Source organism: Calliphora vicina, chromosome 1 (assembly GCF_958450345.1).
Source record: "Calliphora vicina chromosome 1, idCalVici1.1, whole genome shotgun sequence".
Taxonomy (NCBI): Eukaryota; Metazoa; Arthropoda; class Insecta; order Diptera; family Calliphoridae; genus Calliphora; species Calliphora vicina.
In genome coordinates this window covers 56,670,296-56,687,245 of record NC_088780.1, presented here as the reverse complement: position 1 = coordinate 56,687,245, position 16,950 = coordinate 56,670,296, and the positions used below count along the sequence as shown (strand labels likewise).

Below are 16,950 nucleotides of genomic sequence, written 5' to 3'. Positions count from 1 at the left end.
CCATGGTCCCATTGTATATTTTTAAAAAACATTCAAGTAAAATCTTTAGAAATGGAAGATGGCTTTTTTTAAAATATCCTTTGACTAAGGACGTATTTTATGAGAAACAGATTTCACATTTAAAATCTACTTTTCATTAGATTTAATATAACCAGACTAAAGCGAATTTACAAATGTTGGAGAACTTTAAATTTGAATTATTTTGAAAAAAACACTATATTTGTACCTATTATGGTTTATAGTTAGAACCGTTTTGAAATTGGCGGAAGTTAGTTTTTGGTAACAAATTTGTGAAAATTATTTATTAAACAATTTTCTCAGCTTTCTAGTATTTAATTTCAAATTTCCTTTTCGATTTTTTTTTTTTAATTTCTATGAAGTTTTTAACCCTTTTATATCTGGGGACAATATTGGTCAAGTATTAAAAATATCAAATATGTGTATGAAATTTGTTTGTTATGATACATTTTTGCAAACTATTGGACTATATCTATTTTTTTTGGACTTCATTAACCCGAAGTCAAAAATACTACTTAAAGCTAATTTAATTTTTGACTTCTGGCTATAATGGATTACAAATAAAAAAATATATTATTTTTTAATAGCTAATTATGATTTCTAGATGACGGAGAAAAGTTTTACACCATTGTAGCATCAAAAACGGAAAAGTCCAAAATAAGTCAACCCTAATGTTATTCTAATAGAACAACAATAATAAAAAAAAGTAACCTTAAACAAAAATGACAGCAGTAGCAGCAGACAACAACCTTTAAACAAATCATTATTATCACAAATGCACAAATTAGGTGGGGGTGCAAAATAGTTTCCAATTTTTTTGTAAATGAAATTTAAGATATGAATCGCCAAAAACCTTTAGAGCTTGTCTTTGAATTAAAAGAGTTTCTGTATATGTAGTTTGTGATTAAGCAGAGCTTTTGCAACAAATTGCTACAAATAGTTTCAGAACTATTCAGAATTATCGCTATAAGGAAAATATCTTGTGAGTTTAGCATTGTCCATTATAGCTTTTCACCCCAACCCAATATATTATGCGCACATACATATACAGTTTATCACAACACTGCACCTTTAATTTAACATAGATGACTAAAAAGTTGCATACAAAAGGGGGGCAAGAGAACAGTCTCTGTCGCATGTAAAGTAGAATATAAAAGAGTTCATAGTGAAATGGGAAAAAAAGAAAAAAGAGTCCAAATATTGTCAACAGTTGGGCACAGAGAAACTAACAAGAAGAGGTACATATATACAAGGTTTTAAGCAGTCTATGAGAGTATGTAAATTTGTGGGTGGTATGAGGAAGAGCAAGGCTATGCAGCAACATGTTATAATATCAAATCAGTACAACAACAACAACAACAAAAACTACTACAAAATCTCTACTCAAATACATTTTTGTATACATGCAAACCAACAAGAATATGTTAAACTTATAGTTATTAAAAAAGTTTTCTACATGGTAGAAACACAACTGGTATACTACATACTATCTGTTGCAGGCAAATTATCGGGTGTATGACTTAAAAATGCGGGATTTACAATAGACGGCTTATCTTTTGAACGCGATTTTTATTTTTAATAACATTCATGTAAAGTTTTCTTTTACTTCGAATATGTCGAATTTTGTACCAACGAATCGTCATATGCGGGAAGTTTTGCTTTAAAAAAGTGCCGCTGAAGCACACCAATGCTTATGTAGTTAGAATGAAGTGGTTGGGAAGTTTTGCCTCACCCGCTTTATATTACAGACCGTGGTCCGTCCGCAACTATTTGTTTCGATCGATGCAGAATGCTCTCTCAGAAATACGCTTCACTTTGGAAGAGAGTATTCGATATTGGATTCATTCGTTCTTGACCTCAAAAGTTACGATTTTCTTTTGGCTCGGAATGCATATGTTGCCAGAAAGATGGGAATATGTCATAGCTAACAATGACCAATACTTTGAATAAATTTATATTGTACAAATGTTTCAAAATAAAGGCTAAACATTTTAAAAATTCCCGCATTTTTAAGTCATACACCCAATAAGTTAAACCAAGAAAATCTTCAACTGCCAAGATACTACAAACATAGCAAAGCAAAGAAACTTTGTTTTTATAAATATTTTAGTTAAGAAATACAAACAGGAACAACATCAACAACAATATTTTAAAGCTTTTAAAAATATATTAAAATCAAAAAAGGACAAGTAAAAGAAAAATGAATAATATGACGTTTAACATTAAGTAAAACTTAGGTAAAGTGTAGAGATCAACATTAACATAATCTCAGCCATATTATGGGCCTAAAAATATGCCCTGTTTGATAGCTAAATCAAAAACCTCTTGACTTTATGACGAAAAGAGAATTTAAAGTAAAATGTATTGTTTTTTCTTCTCTTGTTTCATACCTTTACTTATTCATTTTAATTGAAATTTCTGTTGTGATCTCTGTTCTTTTCTATGTAGTTGTGAAATTCTTTTCTATTTATGACATTTTAGCTGCAGGCTCATATTTCAGTTTAAGTTCTTAAAATATTTCATTAATGTTCTGTTATTTTCCAATTTATTTTTCTTTTTTATGCTTGCTTGTTCTTTTTCGTCGTACAATATTTTGCCTTTTGCCACATGAAAGTAAAAGCTTCAAAGGCTTTTTCTGTTGCTAAATTATGGTTGTTGGTGGGTGTCGTATTGTTTGTTTTTTAATTGTTGTGGGTGGCAAGCCTCTATGACAAAAACTTTTGTTTCAAAAATTATTTTCCAATAAATGTTTGATATTTATTTCAATACAAGATTTGCTAAACTATTTAGTTATTGTATGGCCTCATAATTTTCCAAAAATAAAAATTAAAATAATTTTTTGGATTCTCTTATAGTCCGAACGAATATTCGGTATCGGAACAGAGGCATTCTCTAAAATTAAAATCATTAAAATATTCTGGAAATTAGTAGAACATTCGAATAGTTTCGGTTTATTTAACATTAAGCCGAATACTGATTATTTGACCGAGTATTAGGTTCGGTTTCGGCCTGAAAAAAAAAAACGAATTTGGTCGGATTCTAGAATCGTATGATACTATCTCGACTAATTTCTCTATTTAGCTAAAAAATCTTAATATTTCGTAGCATACTTTTAGGACCTCCAAAATAATGTTTAAAAATAACCTTTCTTTATTTCATTGGTTATATTTAGTTTTTTACATTCAATTATTAAAAATATAACCTTTTCTTTAACAAAAATATTTACAATTTTCTATAATTACTTAAGCAACAATTTAACTTTCCTTTTGAAATAAATTCACAAGAATTTAAAACAACTTTGCCTTAATTTTAATATGATTTATCAAGTATAATTAAAACTGCAATAATTGTATAAATGCTACCTATATAAAAGAAAAACTCTGTTATAAAAACAAATGTATTTTAAAATATTTAAAAATAAACATGCAAGTGCATCAGCAAGTGCTATTAAATGTGAAAAAAAGGAATTCATACCAAAGTCAAGTGATTTTTAAACTGCAACTCATACATTTAAATGGTAAATCATTAACTAGTAACTATTACACACACATTGCAAACTAACTGAAATAGCTATTTGCTGCAAATACTGTCGTTTTGGCAGGGTAATCTGAAAAGTGTACAAATAAGAATGTCTTTCAAATATTCTATAACAATTTCGACTTTACCAAATCTATGTACTGGTTCAATATTTTTAAAACTAAAATACTACACTAGGCCGCCTCAACACAAGATAATTTTAAAATTTGTCAAATTGTATAATCGATTCTGAATTTTGTTAGTTTATTGTTATCGGGGAAAGCCAATTTTTTTAATATTTGGGATTTTTTATATCGAATTTCCCAAACAAATAAAGAACTGAACAATATTTGTTATCGTGTGTTTAATTTGTAACAGTATTTCTTCTATATTTCTTTCATTATAAGGTACGTTTTCTAAAAGGACCACAATATGAGGAATACTTCAATTTAAGTTTTAAATGCATTTTGGAACTGCCTTTTTATTCTATTGTACATATACACTAACATTTAACTCACGCATACACTATGGAGCAAAAGTGAACACTTTTTGTCACTATTGAATTTGTTTGGCTCTATACTATTGTACTACGATCGAATTAATATAAAATTAATAATATAAATTGACTAAGGCTTAATAATATGATGATATGATAATATGATATGAAAGTGCAAGAAATTGTCTTCTTTTAAAAAATGTATACAATCATTAAGAATTTTTAAATTTTATAATTTAAAAAGTTGACCTAAAGCTCAGTAAACTATAAAAATAAATAAAAAGGCCCAATAAAATAAAATTAAAATCGTTAAGAAATGATAGACGATTTTTTTTTAAGTTTTGTTTTTTTACATTAACAGAGAAATGTGTTAAAAGTTAATACGTAAATATTCAAACTGACGCCCTAATGAGTATGTCCTCCTTCTTTGATATTATTTTTGACAAAAAATTTTTCCGTTTTGCCCCACATTGTACAGTTATAATCAAACAAATTCGTTTTTATTTGAGTGTATTTTTGAAAATATGTATGTACATTCATTTCTCATTTTATACACGTTTATGTTTGTGTAGTTTACAATAAAATGCACATTTATACAAGGACACAGAGAGGTTTTTAACTGAATTGCTGTGTGTGTTTGTGTGTAGTGCGAGTACTCTTGCTCTCCCTCTCATTTCCCTGTAATCGTTCAACTGTGACCGCAATGAATGTAACAGGAAGTTGTGCTTAATGGAATGCATTCGGAAATCATCATCAACTCAATGTGGCAAAGAAGACAATAAATATAAATGTGAAAACATTATACTCTACACTCAAAGAAAAAAAAAACAGAAAACCCCAACTATAAAAAAGTAACTCATTCACTGGGCTTACAGTAAAAAAAACAAAAATAAATTGTATTTTAACAACAAAAAAAGTGACCATTCATAGAGCCAAAAGAGGTAATAGTAGTCTGTCAGCCAGTAGAAATGTTTTTCTTTTTTTTTTGTTGTAAATAAAACATTCCTCCAATGTTGGTTGTCAGTTAAAGCATCATCATAAAGTTAATTCAGGGATATGGCCAACATAAACACACATACACACACACAGTCACATAAAAACAAAATTCGCTTACACTTGCACACAACCTTGTGCTGTGATTATACAACGCATCCAAACAAAAGTTTAACAATAAATGTTGTTGCCAACTTCCGTTACATGACCTTCGATAGGTTTGAGTGTATGGGTGTGTAGATCCTTTAGAAACTGAACATGGCAGCAGCAACATCATAGTTATTATGAGTTATAGACCTGGCCAAGTACATATAGAAAGTTTATTTTGTTTTTCTATATTTTGTTACACGCAAATGCTTTCATTTTTAGTTTTGACTATAAACTTAGATAAAGCAAAAAAAAGAAATGGATATAGAATCCTTTTCAATGTATACAACCTTACAACCTTTTATTCACTTACACTATTACATTGTACATACAAACTAAAAACACATACATACTTACAAACTGTATGTATGTAGCAGAATACAATGGAAACGGATGTGTATTGTTGCAAGATAGAAAAAAAAGACAGTTCAGTGCATTTTGCTATATGAGCGTTGTTTATGTATTGAAAGTTGTACAAAAAATTAGGGATATTTCAGTTAGACAGGAGTGCCGCTCGCTTCAACCTAGAAGGTTAAATATAAGTTTCTCTAAATTTGGATTCATTCCTTATTTGCGGGGAAAAATATTGAAGGCTATGGCTTATTAAAAATCGTATTTTGTTAACGAAATTACATTTCTATCAGCCCAACTACTATCCCTACTAACTGCTGACTTCTAACCATTCAGTGGCTTAAATATACAACTACTTCCACATGGCATCTATTATATTATTCCCAAACAGATGTTAGAAAAATAAAATACATACGTGTATATATATAAAGGAAAGTTGTGGCCGACCATATGGTCGGTTGGTCCGGTCCGTCTGTTTGGTTAAGTTTATGATGATAATGATGTTGATGAGATTGTTTTTGTTTTTGTATTATTACACACAAACAAAAATATGCATATGTATATACAAAATTCTGTTAACTATAAAAAATCTGCTTCATTATGGTTTTAACATGATGAAAATATAAAACCAAAACAACAAGAGCTCATCATGTGTACAAGTATAAACTATTTAAATTTCCGGTAAGGATATTTCTCAGTTTTTTGTTTTGTTTTTCTATTCCTTTTATTGTTTTGAGTTACAGTTTTTATTTTTTCTAATTTTTACAAAACAATATGGCGGAAACATCATATTGTTAGGGAAAAATAGTAGCTGAAATAAAACAAAACATTTTAACATGTTCAAGTGGTTTTTGTGTTGTGAAATATTTAGAAATTTATAGAATATTTAGAAAAACAAAAAGTTTGTTACCAGGTTAAAAGTTACCAGATTGAATGATTTGCTACCAAATAAATGTTTCAAGGATTTTAACCTAAAAGTAGGCAAGCAAATTTACTGAATATGTAAACTGCTGTCTGACTTTTTCTAAATATTACAATCATTTTCTTAATGCAAGAGCTTAAGAATTGATTTAGAAATATAAACAAGGGTGTCACTTACATCCTCATCAATTCTAATGTTCCATTTTTATTTGAATTATTTTCCATAAGAATTGTTTTTTTTCATGACTTTCGGCAAACTTTTTAATTTCAGTTTAAAAAAATACAATTGGTCAATTCACAAGGTCTCCTATCAGTCATATTGTCATAATGTCCTAATATTTCTCGACCCGGCGGCTCGTCTTAACCGACTCTTTGGCGTTCGGCGCAGGTCTCAGCTGTTTGGTTACGACAACACAATAAACATAGAATACAAAGTAGTATTATTTTTTGCTTGAAAGACATTTAAACCATTGTGAAGTGTTGGGACATCATGACAATATGACATGATAAGAGACCTTGTAAATTGACCATATATGTTTTATATAAAAGTATATTTTAGTATTTTTTAGAACTTTAAGCAATAAATTAGCTAAAATCTTTTAATTTTCTTTAGGCGGCTAAATTTTGTTTAAAAAAAAATATAAAATAGCATTTACTTATTATAACTCCTCTGAAGTATGCTACATATTTTGATTGTAACAACTTCATTACCTACCGGAAATTTAGTATCTATTTTTCCAATTGTTTTATTTAGCTTAGTTTTATTTCTAATAATTCTCAACTAAAATTTCATTTAAACATTTAATAGTTGTTTTTTTTTTATTTCCGTTTCTCTCCCTCAACAATTTATCACGAGTCTAGATGAATTTGTGTATACAGTGGTGGTCAAAACATATGCAACCAGCAACAGAATTTTACAAAAGTGGTTTAAACTACTTTAAGATGTAAATAAAAATATTCATTTGCTTATAATATTTTTTAATTAATGCTTTAAAAATAAGAATATGAAATTTAATTCAGAATTTTTTGCATTGAAAAGAAAAAAAATTTAAAAAACTACGTATGGGTTGATATTTCATTGGCCAAAACATATGCAACTAATTGCTTTTAAAGCATTTCTGTCTATAAAACTTAATATTTCGTGGCAAATCCAATATTTTCAATGACGGCCTTACATCGGCAAGGCTGTGAAGCTATCAAATTGGCAATAAAATTTGCAGGAATAGCGTTCCAAGCATCTACCAGTCCTTGAAACATAATATCTGAATTAGTGCAATTTTCGGGGTCGATTCATTGATTAACGATTTCCCAAATGTTCTCAATGGGATTTAGATCAGGTAATTGTGGTGGCCATTCCATTACCGAAACTCTTTCTTGTGCTAACCACGATTTAACAACATGTGAAGAGTGCTTGGGGTCGTTATCGTGCTGAATAACTCATCGAAGAGGATTATTATCTTCAGAATTTGGAAGCATTACTCTTTCCAAGATGTCTATATAGATAAATCCATCCATTATTTCATTAATTTAGAGCGATGGGGCAACTCCAGCAGCAGAAAAACAACCCCCATAATATTACGTTGCATCCTGCATGCTTCACCGACGATATCCCTACGCGCAAAAACCGCTTATATCAAAACGTAATCAAAAGAAACGTTTGAAGTTTGCTATGGAGTATTTAAATTGGCCAGAAAACAAATGGACGACTGTCCTATTTAGCGACGAATCCGAATTTAATATCATCGGAAGTGATTTTATGTGTTACGTAAGCCGACCACTTAACACGCGGCTTCAAGCACGATACTGCAAAAAGACACTGAAACATGGAGGATGCAACGTAATGGTATGGGGGCAGTTTTTCTGCTGCTGGAGTTGGCCCATCGCTCTAAATTAATGAAATAATGGATGGATTTATCTATACAGACATCTTGGAAAGAGTAATGCTTCCAAATTCTGAGGATAATAAGCCTTTTGGATGAGTTATTCAGCACTATAACGACCCCAAGCACTATTCACATGTTGTTAAATCGTGGTTAGCACAAGAAAGAGTTTCTGTAATGGAATGGCCACCACAATTACCAGATCTAAATCACATTGAGAACATTTGGGAAATCGTTAGTCAAAGAATCGACACCGAAAATTGCACTAATTCAGATATTATGTTTCAAGGACTGGTAGATGCTTGGAACGCTATTCCTGCAAATTTTATTGCCAGTTTGATAGCTTCACAGCCTTGCCGATGTAAGGCCGTCATTGAAAATATTGGATTTGCCACGAAATATTAAGTTTTATAGACATAAATGTTTTCGAAGCAATTAGTTGCATATGTTTTGACCATTGAAATATCAACCCATACGTAGTTTTTTTTAATTTTTTTTCTTTTCAATGCAAAAAATTCTGAATTAAATTTCATATTCTTATTTTTAAAGCATTAATTAAAAAATATTATAAGCAAATGAATATTTTTGTTTACATCTTAAACTAGTTTAAACCACTTTTATAAAATTCTGTTGCTGGTTGCATATGTTTTGATCACCACTGTATATGTACTACATGTGCTGTGTCGTTTGTACCTGTGTTTGTGACGTTTTCAAGAAAATATAACAATTGCTCTTATCTGTTTGTTTGTATTAGTATATGTATTTGTGTGTTGTATTGTCTGTGGAGATAAATCTTTCTTGTAAAGCGGATATCCGCTTAGTAGTGGTCTATGGGGTAAATGATTTGTTTGTGTATTGTTATTTTTTTTTATATTTTTTAGTTATTTTTTATCGTTTTGTTTAACTTAAGTGAAGGCAGTGGGACGTTGTAATTTTTTTTACAAAATTTAAACGTTTTAAACGAAGGGGATTTAGTTTTTTCTTCAAAATTTTTTTTTTTTTTTAAATAATGTAAAATATAATGAAAATCACTTTACTTTAAATATAGCTTCATAAATATTTAAAAAAAAATCATTGGATTGCTAAATTTGAGAAAGTTTATATATAAAATTACTTTGGATTCCCCTTTTAAATGCAAAATCCTGAAGAATAAGTGTTAGTGACAAGCAGTTTAATGTCTAGTTTAGTAAAAAAAACTATTGAATTTTGTTTAAGTTTTGCCAAAACTATATCTCAAAAGTATAGTCTCTAAAAAGTTTATAGCCAGCTTTAAGGAGACTGTTTTTTAGCTAACAAACTCTACTTTTCGGCCAATATTGTTTAAATCAGTTTTTTAAGATTTGATTACTATTGTTATAACACCAATTTATTAAAATAGTCAAATGTAAAGCAATTGTTAGAGCTTTTATTAAAAAAACAATTATTGCTTAAGGTTTTTGTTTTACATGTTTCAATTTCATTTCAAGAACTATTAAAAATATTTTGTATATAAGTGAAATTAAAAGCCAACGAGTTCTATTTAGGCTTTTAGTTTCCTTAATATTTAATGCCTGATTATTACGATCTTTGAAAATATTTCTATAGCTTATATTTCGACTTATTGAAATTTTTGTATTTAATTAACTATTTTTAGCCGCAAAGAAATGAACATTTTTTATAAACCATTTCTTATTGCCTACTTTTTGGCATATTTGTTGTTAATAATACAAAATATTAATTATTATATTCTTGGGAATAATGAAAATTTCTAGCAACTCTTAACAAAATTATGTTAACTATTGTCTTAAACCCCTGGCTCTTTTTCTCATGCTCATCATTTTTAACAGTTCATTTACTTGCATGACAGTGATACTTATTATAAAGCAACAAAGCAGCAGGCAGAAAAAAGAAGAGATTTGAAAAGAAAGAAAATAATATTATGAAAAGCATGAAGAGTTTTTAATATGCATGCATACATGTATGATAATCTATTATTCAAAAGATTACTTGCATTTAAAATGTGTTTTTTTTTTGTATGTATTTTGCATGCTGTTTCATAAATATGCAGCAGCAATAGCGAGAAACATATAAAAATTCATATACAAAAAATATAAAATAAAATAAAGAAAATGGTAAAAGAAGAAAAAAATTAATACGAAAGACAGCAATTGAAATGGCAAAAGAAAAAATAAAGAATACGAGTTTAAATATAAAAAATTCAAAAAACGAAAGCAACATTTAAAAAGCTGCCAACAGCATAAATCACCCTACATATTTTTTCTTTCTATTTTTTCCAGTTAAATTTTTCTTTTTTATTTATTTAAATATTACAATACAATGACAACGACAACATACAAAGTATGAAAATGAAATAAAAATGTCTACTGATGAAAACTAATGATATGAAAAGGATAAGAGTACTGTGAAGTAGCAAGAAAATAAAATCACATTCATTTGCAAACCTACCATTATCACTGTGACATCGTCCTTTTTGCCCTCATTCTCTTTCTCTCTGTTTTATTTTATTGTTGTCAACACAAACTGGAAAACAGAAATACAAGTAGGAAAATTGTAACAACAATATCTAACAATAATAAATGCTATTAAGAATTTAATACCTGTGTCTGACATGTGTGTTCTCATGTGTTATTCTAAGTTTTTGTTTAGTATTCTCATGACTTCTTGGAATAAAATAGATAACATTTAATGGGTATGGATCATAGGTGCTGTTTATGTGGCGATATTTGAGTAGAAGGACCCATCTGTTATAATTTGCAAACAATAATCTTATTTAGTGATCTTTTGATTTACGGAATTTAGGGATTTGCGCTAATCGGATCATTATTTTTGTCACAGTGTATCAAAATATATATTTTGCATTTAGACAATTTACATTCCCTATAACCACACTTCCTGACAAGCCATAATTTCGTACGTACAAGTACAATACGTCGAACAGTGGGCTCGATCGAAAAATGAGTGGTAATAAATTTTATTCTTCTAAATTAATGGTTGTTCAAATATTTTTCTATAAGTATCCTCTTATTTCTAATAAATTCCAAAATAATAAGCAAAAAGTTTTTTGGCAATATCTCAATATATCGATGCCCGTTTATAGTTTGAAATACATTTTCCGAAGCTTCCGATATCCGATGGACAATTACTATATAAAGAACATTTAAGCATTTGAATGAAAAAAACAACACAATTCGAATCGCTTCTTTACAAAAAAACATTCTTAAAGTTTAGTCTACTAATTCTGTTAATATGTGTTTTAAAAGACACTTTAATTATGACATTGACAAAAAAACATAACCTTAACATTTTATTATTTCTTGGAAAAACAATAAAAGTGTGTATGTAGAATAAATAAAAATGGGGCTTAAGATAACTATAAACATATGAATAGTAATCTATTATTACGACCATTTACTAAAACAACAAGACAAATGATTTTCAATAGAAAATAAACAAAAACAAAATCTAAAAGCAACTCCTTAACAAAAGTTCCCACACTTCCCGCTAACGAACTAAAAATCACAAATAAAACTTGATATATTTTCTACACAATATTTGTAAGGGCTAAATGGCAATAATTTGGGTCATATGTAGTGGTTGGTTAATGTCAATTTGATTTGTCTATATGTGTGGAGAGGGAGAAAATGTATACGTAAGTGTGCTTGGGAGTGTTTAAGTTAAACAAGTTATGAATTTTATATTAAACAAGGCCACACAAAGAAGTTTAAAGTAAAGTGGCAAAAAAGTCTATGAATGTATAGTATATTTTAAGGGGTTGCTATTGGGTTGACATTGTTTAATTTGTTTTGATATTTGCCATTGCTTTTAGACCATTTTCTAAGTATGTATTATAGTTGTTGTTGTAGATTTTTCTTCTTCATGTTGTTGTTATTACTGCTGTTGATGTTGTTGCCCTAGTGATTAAGGTTTTATTTGACATAATATTTTAGATTTGGTTGATGTCTGTTAGTCTCTTTAATAATCTGTCGCCCTGTCTCTTTTGTCTATTGTTTATGGGCATGTATGGATATAAATGTATGTATTTATATGGTAGTGTATATTTGTTTTTTTGGTTTTGTTGTCCTGTGATGTATGACATGTGATGATGATGAAAGATGACAAAATTAATAATGTCTTGAAATATGAGCATGTTGTATTGTATGGATTATTTATGTTTTTTTGTTCTATTAATTTTTTTTTATATTTTGTATAATAAGTGCATTGGGTGGATGGATTATAACGATTTCTTGATGTTGTTGGGTAATAAATTTTCAAAATCTTTAATAATAAAACTACTACTTTGGGGGATGATGTAGAATTTGCTAGACTTACCTCAAGTGTATTTGTATGTTAGATATTTAATAAGTATATAAGTTTTATTATATATACCGACACAATTCGAGTAAGGACAACAAGTGGGGCAGAAACACGTGTTATCTCAACAACAAAAGTAAATTAGAAAATATTACTTATACCACTCGTAGTCCACTTAATTTGTATAATCTATGTATTTTTATAGCATACTTCAGTGCTCTAAACTAAATTCTGCTTAATTGCTTAAATTTTCTCTATTTCTTGAATTTTATTTTAAATATTGTTATTCTTAATTATGTGTATCACACCCATATTTCAACTATACATATATTTCAATGATGATCATCATAAATTTCATACCCAATTTCCTAGTTGATACTAAAGACCTAATTTTTTAATTTGCTATTCACTTTTTCTTTATATTATTACTACAAATTCTATTCATCATTTTGCTAAAACAATAAAAAAGAATCACATTTCCTTATGTTTTTGTCATTTTCCATTTATTTGCCGGGGAGATAGTAAAGCAAAAAACTTAAAAAAACAAAATAGAAAATTATATTGTATATTTTGAAACCGAAACAAACCATACAAAAGCCATTACTAAAAGCCACAGGACATTTTCCTTTAACTAAAAAACGAACATAGAAAATTATGTTTCATGCCTTAAAGGACACAAAATGTCTAAAGCAGTTTCTACACAAATATTTTTTATTCGATTTTTTTATTTAAAAACATTAAGCATTTCGAAATGATCATGAAATGGAAAAAATTCAGCTTTTTATTTAAGTTTTTAGAAAAAACAAATTGTTCGTCTTGTTAGTTTTGGAACCTCAATATTTGTAAAATTTCCTGGAAATCTTTATTTAAACTTTTTATTATAAACTTTTTTTTTCCAAAGTGCTTACTATTTTAATTTTTCTGGTGTATGTATTGAACGTTTCTTTTGTAAAAACTAAAATCCTTTTAGAAAAGTATTTCTTTTTTAGAATTTTTCGTAGAACATGAATTAAACATAAATAGGTGTGTCATTTTTTTTTACCTTTTTTTATTTCTTTTTATTGCATTTCAATTTATGCATACAATTTGTATTTTGCTCCATCTCAAACATATTTGTCCATAAGTTTTATTTACTACATACTATACCCAGTAAAAGACAAGTAGTTGTAGTAGTAAGTGTGTATTTCTATCACAACGCCTTAAAGTATGCAATATTTTTGTTGAATTTTAAAATAAAACATTTTCTTTACATTTTACTGGCTTGTCTTATTTACTCTGAGCATCTGTATTTGCAAATGTACCCAGCGGGAAAAAGATGCAGTAAAGAGGCCTTCCTAAATGCCTCATTTTGCAGACACAAGGACTTGCAAAATCATTTTGCCGCATTGCAAAATCATTTCAATTTTACACGGCGTGTCATTGCGAGCCAAGGCCTTGCATACTCGCTGCTGTTAGAGGGCTGAGAGAAGGCCTACTTATGATGGGCTGTTGGCAGCCAACAAGCTCACTTGTTATTAGAAGGGGATTCATAGGGCTTCTTGAACACCTTCTAAGAGCAGGCAGGGTGGAATGAGTATCGGATCTTTTAGAATGTGTAAGTATGCCTTTTAGAAGGCCTACAAATTGAAGTCCTATCATTTTTTCCCGCTGGGTATGCATGGATGTATGAATGTGTGTGTTAGTTAGCTTTGTAAATGTAGCATACATCTAGGAGTTTGTGAAATTGCTGTTGAGAACATAAACTAATTTGCAATGTGGTTTTGGCGGTTTTCAACAAGACTTTTTCAAGTAAAATTTCTGTTTGTTTTCTGTCTTTTTAATATATTCTCTTTAGCATTTGGGAATAGTATATTTGTATGTTTGCCGTTTCTAGGGTAGTTTAAGTGAATAAATGTAAGTTAAAATTAATTTTCTTAAACAAGTGTTGAAAGTCAGTTGGTATTAAATTTATGTAGTTATACAATGCTATGAATATTTGTAAATGGCTGTATGGGTTGGATATTTAGTTAGGTTTTATTAAGTAGAGATGCTAAAAATTGGTTCTGGAGGGAAATAGTACGCCAATGTCTATTCAACGATAACTAACTATGTCATTACATATGACTATGGATGCAACATCTTTGTTTTTGATTGATTTCACTTTGTTTTATTAAAGTTATAATTACAGCTATATTCTCTTTCTGCCGATCACTGCTCTGAAGCATTTATAATGTTGAAATAATTCAAACACAATCGATATTTTTTGTTATCAACTATATTCTGCTCAATTAATAATAAACCTTTTTCTGTACTAAATTCAAAATCTACTGGTTACTTATAAAAAATCTCTGTCATTTATTTAATGATACTTTCATTATCAAACAAAAGTGTAGCAGTTTCTTTGCAACCTTTCATACAAATTGTTTATTTTTTTTTTCAAAATTATAAAACATACATTTTCTTTCTAACCTTTCAATTTTTATCTATTATCCTTTTTGTATGTTGTTATTTCTTTGTCTTGTTCTCTACAACAAATACATTACTTGTAATTTGTTTCTTTTGGCAACAATTTAAAGATTTGTAGCCAAATCCCTCCTAAATATATGCAATACTATTAGGTTTTATCCACTCAAAGTAATATTTAAGCTAAAGAAAAGGTAAGGTGTACCATTTTTGTGAAAAGGATAATTCTTGTTCAATAATAAAAAATTACCAATATTTACTTTTACAGTTTTCAGTTTGTTCAGTGTTTTTTTTGTTTTCTTCATTCCTAGAATCATTGTGGGACATCCCATAATGATAAAACAAATCCCTACACAACTTAATAAAATATGAGCTCAGCTGAGCTGAGTTGAGTGCATACAATTTGTATTTAAGAATAAAACCAGGAAAAAAGGGGTTTTGTGTTTTTTTGTCATCTACTTTGTTAATATTTATTTATAAATGGATGAATAACTTTATAACAGTTATACTGGCTTTTTATTTAATACGAGAAAAGGGAGTTAGTGGAAGAGGTTGGGTTGTTTTCCCTTAAAGTGTTTTTTCCTTCCTTAGTTTTGTTTTTATTTAAAAGCCAGCAATTTTCTTAAAACGTAACAAAGAGAGTGAGGGGGAAACGGAAAATTGTAAATAATTGTCAAGGGACCTTATTTTCTTTTCTTCGATTTTATTATATGTGTATATAGGTAGTTAGTTCTGTGTTCTTTTACTTGTTTACGTCACTTTGATGGCAAGCAATATTTGATAGAGTAGAGAGATGTCAGATACATTTTATTTATTTTTGTTTATAAAAATGTAAATTTTATTTCGATGACTAGATGTCATCTTTCTAGTAGAACGTAAGTAAGTTCTATTATACATGCTGGTTTTGTATTGGATCTAATGAAAATTATTTGTTCAATTTGTTTGGTTTTTCTATTCATATTTAATGGACACGTGTCAGTTTTATTAATAAATTTCTACCTTAATTTATGTGAAACATTTTATTGTTTGGACGATTTGTTTTATGTCGCAGTTATTTTATATTATAAAAACCTGTTCTTTTATAGGTTTTCCTAATTTCTACAACTGTTTTGTTGGTTTTTGGTATACAAGGTAAATTAGGGGTATTCACTTAGATTATATTTTATAACAATATAACAGTTGATATAATAAATGCTCAAAAAATTGTTTTACTTTTATGCTTCATATCCATAGTATTATAACAGTTAAAGTAAAAATGTTAAACAATTTTAATAAATATTAAAGTATTTAACAATTACAGTTGTATGACTAGAAATATGGCTATAACTACGACTTTAGCTAAGACTTTTGTAGAACACGTAAACGAAATAAAATATCAATGACTACTGCTGCTATTATGACACAATTACTACGTTTTGAAAACTACAGCTATTATAAAAACTATGACTACAACTACGGCTATGATTACTAATATTGCTATGACTACAACTTTGTTTAAGATTTGTCCAGTATAATAGCTAAAAATATTGCTAACAACTATGACGACGAAAAATCTTATTCATTTGAATAAAAAATATATTTTTTCCTCGATTACTATTTATTATTACTAAAATAATGATTTCGTTTAATACTTTAGCTATAACTATGTTAGACTTACTGGTGACAAATTCATTTGAATAATCTTTCCTAAAAAAATATGTAAAGCTTTTAAGAAGAATACTCTGAAACATAACTTTGAAATGAACACCCCTTTTAAGCAGTTTTTAATTTCTTTAAACACAGCCATACACAGTATCAAGCTAATTACATATTTGCATTTACTAATGTTATATTAAGAATGACTCATAATTACATGGTCTCATTTCCTCATCTGTG

The 16,950-nt window shown here is 28.6% G+C and overlaps 1 protein-coding gene across 11 annotated transcripts in view; it reads left to right on the top strand.

Annotated features, from left to right (window-relative positions):
* pum (pumilio) overlaps window positions 1–16,950 on the top strand; it is a 560,122-nt gene that overhangs the window by 471,531 nt on the left and 71,641 nt on the right. The gene's annotated exons all lie outside the window — the stretch shown is intronic.